General features: G+C 41.9%; 1 long non-coding RNA gene across 3 annotated transcripts in view; it reads right to left on the minus strand.

Annotated features, from left to right (window-relative positions):
- Positions 1-345: 345 nt before the first annotated feature.
- Positions 346-9,603, minus strand: part of LOC117803429 — a 23,851-nt gene continuing 14,593 nt past the window's right edge. The window contains exons 3-4 of one of the 3 annotated variants that reach the window (XR_004627286.1): positions 2,948-3,055; positions 346-645 (exon numbers count right to left, since the gene is read on the minus strand). This is a non-coding gene — a long non-coding RNA (uncharacterized LOC117803429). Of the gene's footprint in view, positions 646-798; positions 826-1,933; positions 2,202-2,947; positions 3,056-9,603 lie in introns of those variants that run through there. The other 2 variants (XR_004627287.1, XR_004627288.1) reach the window with 2 other exon arrangements.

Genomic DNA, 9,603 nt, shown 5'->3' on the forward strand with positions numbered 1-9,603 from the left:
GTATAGATAAGAAAATTAAAAATTATGTAATGCACAATTTTTATCAGTCATGCGTTGTCTATAAAATTTTTTTTAAAAGCATCAGGAATCACTGACACACATATTGTAAGATTCAGGACACACAAACGCTCCAGTGTACAATTTTGGAATTTCTGCACTAAACCTCAGTCATTAATCATTACTGCTTGGTCTAATCTGGGCCACAATCTTATGTGTAGTATAACACTTACTTCTGAAAGTTTCTAAGAGTAAAAAGTCTTCTGGAATACATATGAGGCTTTTCAGGACAAGTTGTTTTTGCTTTTTTTAAAAATAATATTTATTTTTTACAACAGTTTTGTATTTGCAGACATATTGCAAAGACAGTGCAGAGTTCCCATGTACATCTCAACCAGTTTCCCTTTTGATAACATCTGAGTATGGTACATTTGTTACAATTAACAAAGAAAGATTGATACACTATTATTAAACTAATGTCCATACTTTAGAGAATGGGGGTTTTATGGAAAATCAGCATTAAAATTTCTCAAGAGGTATCTTAACTCAGGCTTCCACGTGGTGGAGAGAAGTTCTTTGCTGATCTCAGAACTCCCCCATCACTTCTTGGAACATTCGCTGGGTGTTCACTGCTTTGCTGCCTTCTTTCTGCAAAGAAAATTTGTTTTCTGGCCTAAGAACATGGCTACCCACTGCAAAGCAACTCCCATATATCTTGTTTAACGTTGCTCTCGAGAGTATCTTAAAATAGCAGTAGAGTGAACTGGTGAGTAGAGCTTTTGAATTAAACNACATTCGCTGGGTGTTCACTGCTTTGCTGCCTTCTTTCTGCAAAGAAAATTTGTTTTCTGGCCTAAGAACATGGCTACCCACTGCAAAGCAACTCCCATAGATCTTGTTTAACGTTGTTCTCAAGAGTATCTTAAAATAGCAGTAGAGTGAACTGGTGAGTAGAGCTTTTGAATTAAACAGACTGGAGCCCAGTTCTGCCATTTATAAGCTGTTACTTTATCAAGTCTTGTTTTTCTCACCCATAAGATAGAAATAATAATACTATCTTCTTCATCGATTTGCCGTGAGGATTGAATACAAATATTTCAAAAGTCCTTAGCACCANCTCTCTCGCTGGCTGTCTCTATCTCTGTCAAATAAATAAATAAAATCTTTAAAAAAAAAATAAAAAAATAAACAGACTGGAGCCCAGTTCTGCCATTTATAAGCTGTTACTTTATCAAGTCTTGTTTTTCTCGCCCATAAGATAGAAATAATAATACTATCTTCTTCATCGATTTGCCATGAGGATTGAATACAAATATTTCAAAAGTCCTTAGCACCATGCCAGACATTTAATAATAGTCCAACAATGGCAGCTATCATTAAACTTAAAAGGTGATGCCTTTTTGAAAGGACCTGTGGTCAATAGACTAGTCAATGAATAATCTAGATCAATTTGATGAAAAGTAGCTTTTTTTTTTTTTTAACGAAGATCAGTTTCAAAGGTCAGTAGGGAGAAGATAAATAGTTATAGAAGCATAAACTCTATTGCCCAAAGAATCCTCTTCAAACTGGAAAGAAAAAGGTAGTCATGGGGACTGCTGATGTGAAAACATGTAGGGAACCACTCCGGGGCCTTCTCTTTGGAGGATGAAAATATCAGTAAATGTTCGGAGCAGTAAATATCTCTATTGAAGGCATTGTTCAGGGAGAAATGACACCTCGGACTAATTAGGAATATTGTGGAGATCTGGCCCCTGTCCGCATCTCAGTTCCTACTCACCCCCTCCCGTCTCAGTACCTCTTCCAACACCCCAGCCGTGGGGAACTACTGCGGTTTCTCAAACATGCAGGCTCTCTTGCTTTCCATGCTCTTCTTGCACGCTCTACCCCTTCCTCCTGGGTGCACCCCATCCTTCACCCGTGTAATGTTTTNGTAATGTTTTTTTCAACATTCAGCGTAGGTATTGTCTGCTCTGGAACGTCTTCCGCAGCCACTGCTGTTCCATGCTCCCCTAGACTCCTGGGCTTCATTCTCAGAGAAGGGGCACTAAACGCACCTCATCCCCTCTGTGCCTCACTCTGTTGCAAGTCCCATGGGTAACTGAAGTCTAGCATGGTACCTGGGACCCGATAAATGCTTCAGAAACATTGGTTGGTTCCTATTCTCTGACCATGCAAGCCGATAAACCTTCGATTCTTCTCTTAACCTGAAGTAGGAACACATTTTTATACTTGAAGCATAAATGAGGAAACTTTAAAGGTTTCTCTTTAGAGAATACAGTCAAAGCCAGTGGAATATTAAACCACAACAGATTTTTCGTGCATTGGTTCCCAGGCCCCAGTGTAAGAAACAATGTTGGTCTGTGCAACATATTCCCGGGTAAGTGAGGATTCTTTTCAAAAAATTGTCACCTGTCTTGTGATGGAGTCCAGGGCTATAAGCAGGGCCTCTTCTGCTAAGAATGGGCTCAGAGAGGGGGTTTCCTACAGCCGGCTTCCTTAAACTCCCCCAGGACATCCCCTCAGTCTGTCTCTGCCCATTTTCCTACAAATGGTGGCCACTGTGATTAATTCAGTTGAGGAAACAAGAGTAAAGTAACTTCTTGAGGTCACACAGCTACCGGGTTTTGAAATTAGGATCCAGGCCCATCTGTCTGATTCCAGAGCATTAAACCCTTGTTTTCTTCTTTAGCTGACACTTCCACACATCACAGCCTTGGTGCCCAGAAGAATAGGGCCTTCCTGTATGGGGCTGAGCTGACCCACCAGATCTCTTTTACCTGCACACTTATCCCAGACTGGATCACATCAATGCCCTTTTATCATTCGGCAAAGTATTTTACAGCTCCTGAGCCTCTTCTTTATCCATTGGAATCCTCTACTACTGGGTATGAAGACAGCATTCCGGGGCATATAAAGAGGGATCTTTATACTGTACAGTATTCAAACTTACCCCAGAGCAGGATCCACTCTGCACCGGATGATTACAATGGAATTTCTAGTGGTAGCATTTGTGCCATAGGTCAAATCATTCAACAATGGACTCCAAAACCTCTTTATTCTGTTTTAAAAAAAGATTTTCTATTTTAGAGAGAAAGAGAAGGAGCATGAGTGGGAGGGGCAGAGGAGAGAGAATCTCAAGCACACTCCGTGCTGAGCATGGAGCCCAACGTGGACCTCGATCTCACAACTCTGAGATCACAACCTGAACCAAAATCAAGAGTCAGACCCTTGACCAACTGTGCCACCCAGGCACCCCCAAAACCTCTTTAAATAGATAAGTTGGATAGGAGCTTTATACCAAGATAAGTAGGTCTTTGCTGGGGTTTGGACATTTTAAAATATATAAGGTTATTTGCTATAATACAGGTAGCTTCTTGGCATGAAATGTAGTCTTATATAAAACAACACAAGGCACTCAACTTTGTGGTTAAATTTTCGCCATTTGTGGTTTATAAGTCAAGGCAGCAATATACATACAGTTGTAGTACATGTTCCCATGTAAAGAGCCCTTGGACCAGAGGTAAGTATTTTCCTGCTGGAGCAATGGCCATTCTGTCCTCAGGCCAAAGAGCATCTAGGAACAGGTGAGCTGGCACCTGTGTGGAGGAATATGTTCCCTGATTCCGCTTAGCACCATGCACTTAGAGACAACCTTGGTATTTCTGTCTCAGAGTAATCATCTTGACTGGCAACATTATTTCCCTTTGAAGTGACAAGCTAGTACAGAGGTGAAATAGAAGCTCATTCAGAAATGAAAACACAAGAGGCCAGGAAAACAGAAAGAAGCAGAAGGCAGATCCATATGTACCTTCTAGCTTCTGCTGGGCTCACCCCAAGTTAGCCTCACTGTTCCCTCGCTGGGAGATTATTCTGTGGTTTTGGCACAAGATAGCGATCTGGGAGAGAAAGCAAAGTCTATGGATATGGTTGCCTTTTTTCCCTCTAAGCCAACTAGTGCCTTGTTTTCCTGTGAGCCTGCCACTGTGGGAAAATTGGACAAGTGTAAAGTTTCCCCCTTTGTCTCCAGCGCACTTCATTTACCAGTGAGCCAAGCTGGGAACAGAGCCGCCTCTCACACAGCTCATGAATGACTCCGTTTTCTCAGGGCAGCCTCTGCCTGCCCATTGTCTAACTGTCATGCCCTCTTGTATAGGTGTTCCCTGCAGTCCCGGCTGTTATGTAACGCCTATGCAGGGAACATTGCGTGAGAGCGAGAGATCAGAGAGAGAGAGGAAAAACCCAGAGGGTAACCAAGACCAAAATGTCTTCCTGGTGAAGGAAAAACAAAATGCTAGCCATTTGTCAGCTCTTTTCCTCTGGCTTGTTTGCCTGAGTGATAAACTTTGATGCTGGCATACAAAACCCCGTGGCTGGCTCAAGTGAACGCTTCTGTTTATATCCACAAGGCTGGACATGCTGTACCCTCCCACCCACGTTGGTACAGCTGCCACCTAGGTCCTGCCACAAGACTGACAAGAAATCCTACCCCTCCTCTCTTATGGCCTAAGGGGAAAGGACTTTTCCCCTCCCCAGTCACTGCGTCCTATGCATCCCTCTCCTATAACATCAGTGGCCCAGTGAGCCTCTCAGTCCTGCTTGGAGAATTGCTCACCCCCTTGGGCTCGACTTCAGCTATTTCTGGGTGGCCCTGACTTCATCGGAGTTCAGTGTAGAGAGGCAGCTGCCCCTTGGTATCCACAAATGGGGACACTCTCCCCCATACTTGCATCACCTGGATGCCATGTTTGGGGCTTAAATGTTACCCACCCTTCCTTTGATCACACTACCAGTATTGTGGTGAAATGAATGGAAGTGGCACTTGTCATTCTTTCTCTATCTGCTCCCACATCTCCCCCAACCTTGCACTGCAGAATAGCAGCCCCATGGCCCTAAGAAGAGACCTTATGGCAAATAAAGTAGGATTCTATGGCCAGATATTTTGGGGGATCCTTGTATACTCAACCCACTCTCAGAAAGTCACAAAGCCTGTTAGCATGATAGAGTCCTGAAATGTTTGCTCTATACCACTTGGGTGTAATATTTCCCAAACTTACTTGACCATTAGTCCATAAGCTCTGAGAGGCTTGGCCTGTATTGCCCGTGGTTGAATTTGTAGTTTACAGTCCTGTTGTGGGTGTTCAATAAATGCATTAAATTGAAGTGAATTTAATTGTCTCTTCTTCCTAAGTCATATCCAATAACATCCTACAGAGGTCATGTTCCACGGAACATACTTTGGTAGATGCTGTCTATACCTTTCAGTCATTCTGTTAATTACAATGAAAAGAGAAGAAAAAGAGCCACAGTTGGACCCAAGATGAAAACTTTCTGGTCCTCACATAAGAACCGGCTGCAGGAGGTTTCTCTGTCCTCAGCCCTTTGAATGCATCCAGCCTCCACCATGAGCCATTGCACAGGGAGATGGCATATTCCTCTGTTCAACCCGACCTTCTGATTTCACTAGCTCTGTTTTGCTCACTCTGGTTCCTTGAACCCTTTGTTTTGGTGACTCCTTCTCAGTAGCTTTTCCAACTTTCTTATTATAAAAATCCATTAAAACAAAACCTTGTCTCTATCTTGCTGGCTAGGACTTTGGAGTCTGAAAAACCCAGATTTGAATCCATATTCTGCCATTTACTGGCTGTGAGACTTTTAGAAATTTCTTGTGCCTCTCACAGCCTCATTCTCCTCTCTTTAAAATGAGGATAATAGCAGCACTGGTTTACAGACTTGTGAGAATTAAATGAGAATGTAAAGCCTCAGCACAGTGCCTGGCACTTAGCCAGTGCTAGGCACATGGTTGCTATTATTCAACTGCTCTCCCCTCTTGGCTCTCAGCCGTGTGTGCTGCCTTGGTTTGCACACATGCACACCTCCCAGTAAACCTTTTCTCTCCGTCCACTGAGTCAGCCCCATGAGACCCAGCTGACAGGAACTCTGGTCCAGGGGTCCTCTCCCTCTGGGGATTTCTCTCTTCTCATCTGTCCCGTATTGCTGAAGACTTCAGTAGCCCCTTAGATTTCACCACTTCTTATATCTCCTTGGGGCCCCGCCAAGAAAAGGTAACCCTTCATTAGAAGAGTGTTTATAGTTTGCAAAATTCTTTTTAATTCATTATCTCATTTAGTCCTCACAACAGTACTCTGAATGTTATCTTTCTACAGATGAGAAAAAAAGTGACTCTGTGACTTGTTTGAGGTTACCTAGCAATCCAACATTGGAAGCTAGATTTGAAGCCAGGCCTGGCATCAGATGCAGGGCTCTCCCTCACCATCTCACCACAGCTGCCACCTAGATCACTGTGGAGTGCAATGGGGGGTAGAAGCCCATCCCCCTGTCTCCTCAGGACCTTGACATTGACATTCTCTTTTTTCCTCCACTTCCATCCCAGGACATGGTCTTGAACAGCAATACAAGGACATGGAAAGAGAGGATATGAGAGGAAAAGAAGATATAAGGGAGGAAAGAAGATAGATCAACTGACCCTTCAACTGTATGTCTCAGATTCTGGTCCCTTTCCCTAACCCAGAGTTCCCAACCTTCCCTTTCCAGGACAGTGGCACATGGAATGCCTATGCCCACATCCAGTAATAGTGAACAAAGATATTCAATGGAACACACAGAAAAAAATTCTGATAAGCATACTTGAGAGTCCAGTATAAGGAATGCTACATTGTCAATGAGTAAAACTCCTCAAAACCCCCTACAAAGACTTTTTTAGTGTTTGTTTTTTGAAAAGAATAAATACACATACAAAACACACACACACACACACACATGCACGCGCGCGCACACACACACCCCTTTATGGTACTAAAATAAAGAAATGAACAAATGGTGGTTTTTAGTTTTTATTGTTCTTTATATCGCATCCTACAACAAATATATGAAACCTAGTGACAAACCCCAGATCATCTAAGGATGCCTTTGTCATTGTAAATGGCGGATCCTTAGATGTGAGTTCCTATGAAGTACAAAGCTTGTCAAAAGCAGGAGACATTCAAAAGACACCCGTAATCCTAGGCCAGCACCATGGACAGTCACCTACCTTTATTCTGATTACTGAGGCCTGATGCCCTAGGTTAGGAAGTGGCAAGTGAGAAAAGAGGAACGGGTCTTCTTTCTCTGTGGGAAGAATCATGCACTAGGAAAAGTAAAGCTCTCTATTCCTCTATACATCAGTGAACACTTTGTTGGAGAATTGGGACTGTGATAATACAACCAACACAGGAAAGGAATAGTAGTCTCTTGCCATCTGGTACGGCGGAATCAGGAATAGCTTGTCACATGCTTCTCTTCTTTCTGGTCCACTTTAATTCCTCTTTCTTTCTCTAGCCTCCAAAAGGCTCTGAAAAAGCATCTCCTGTGTTATTTTCACACAGAAACCTCAACACAAAAAATTTAAAGCCTTCTGACTTGCCATTCCACTCTGCCATCCAAGGGCACATCTAGAATCTCAAATTTCCACCTTTTGATAAAAAAGGCATCACATCAGAGCTCTATATCTGAACTTTGGTGATGAGAAGTGTTCTGCTTATATATTCCTATACAACAAACTCCTCCAAAACCTAGCAGTTTAGAACAATAACATTTATTTTGTTCATTTATCTGCAATTTGGGCAAGATTTGGGGGGAACCTTTTGATCCACCCTGTGTCAGTTAGGGCTGCTCAAAGGATGGAAATTGGATTTTCTTAAGGCTTATTCACTCACACATCTGTTACTTGAATGAGAAAACACAACACTGGGGGGCTGAAAGAGCTGGGGTTCTTTGGAATCTCTATCTCCATCTAGTATCTCCATATGGCTTTTCCAGTATACAGTTTCGGAGTACCTAGGCTTCTCACAGGTCAACTCAGTTTCCAAATTATGGGGTTGCCTTCTATAACCTAACCTCAGAAGTTAGTGTCATTTTTACCATGTCATACTCATTAAGGTAGTCACATGACTCACCCAGGTTTGAGGGGAGAGAAGATAGACTTTGCTACTTGATGGGGAACTTACAAGGTGCTGAAATAGTATGTAGAGCGAGAAATACAGCTGGGGTCATTTTTGGAAAGTTCAATCTTCTACAAGGAGTAAACCAATGGAGTGGACATCAGTCTACAGTGTTAGTAGCTTCTGAACTGTCAGACACATGATCTTTCCTATTATCTTCTGAGGGTTATAAGTTAAAAGAAAATAAAGCAATGAAACCAAATAGAGGCAAAGAAGTTGTAAAAATCATCCGTTACCCTCTTGTTCTTGTTGCCTCTTCAAACCACTGGTGACAGTCACTGAAACAGGCATGGCCATTACTGTCAGTCAGAAAGCCAAGAGATGCTGGGACTTTTACACCAAGTCAAGAAGGTTGACAGTGACCCCCCAAATTGGTGACAGGAAGAACAAGACTAACTATTGCTTCAGCAACTGTAATAATCAACAAGGGAACTTCTCCTTTCTGCTGAAAGAAGGGTTTCACTCTCAGGAATCAGGAGAATGATTCCAGGACACAAATACAAGGAATCAGTTAAAATGTGGACTAAATGAAGACATAAAGAAATGTAGGTTCCAGTCCCACTAATAAGGAATGTAACATATTAATACATGGAGCTCTATGCTATGGAGTACAGCAAAGAAACATAATGAGGATGAAAAAAAAGAACATCAAAATGCGTAAGGACTCTAAAAAGAGAAAGTGAGAGCTCACTTTCAATATGCCCATAGGGTTATATGAAAAATAAATTTTTATGTAATAAAATAAGTAGAGATTAATAAGGTGTTTAAGCAGATGTTTAAAATATAATATTAATGCTTATTAATAGTACTAAAAATTAAGAGACAAAATAGAGCTCGAGAAACAAATAAAAAACCACCTAGTGCAATCAAAGATACTTGGACAATATGCATTCTGACCGATTTTGATTAATCTTAAAGAATATCATTCAATTGAATTCTTCAAGCTGAAGAACTGAGGACCTATTGAGGTTATTAAGGACCTAGTAAGTAAAGCCACTAACTGGGGTGCCTTGAAGTTTCTCCCCAATAAGTGAAAGTAAGATATAAACACCATTCTTTCAGCATAGTAGATTATGTTTCATGATTGAACTCTACCATGGAAGCACATTGAAGGGTCACTTGGAATAGCTTGGGAAGCTTGGGAAGCTAATTCTTTTTTTTTTTTTAAGATTTTATTTATTTATTTGTGTGTATGTGAGAGAAAGAGAACAAGCAGGGGGAGTGGCAGGCAGAGGAAGAAGCGGACTCCCTGCTGAGCAAGGAGCCCCATGCAGGGCTCAATCCCAGGACCTTGGGATTATGACCTGAGCGGAAGGCAGACGCTTAACTGACTGAGCCACCCAGGCTTCCCTGGGGAAGCTAATTCTTAAAGAAGGAGTACAAATTAAACAGGTGAAGAAATGAGGCAAGGAAGAGAAGGAATAAAAGGAATGCCCAGAAGCATAATATATTTGGTAATTTTAGATCATGAAGTTTAAAAAAAGGAACAGTGGAAAAGAGGCTTGAGAGGTAGGCAAGGGCCAGGTTATGAAGAATTTTACAAATGGTGGCAAGGAGCTTAGATTGCCTGTGGATGACATGGAAGCAAAGAGAGCTTTTTTTTTTTTTT

The sequence above is a fragment of the Ailuropoda melanoleuca genome, chromosome 8 (assembly GCF_002007445.2).
Source record: "Ailuropoda melanoleuca isolate Jingjing chromosome 8, ASM200744v2, whole genome shotgun sequence".
Lineage (NCBI taxonomy): Eukaryota > Metazoa > Chordata > Mammalia > Carnivora > Ursidae > Ailuropoda > Ailuropoda melanoleuca.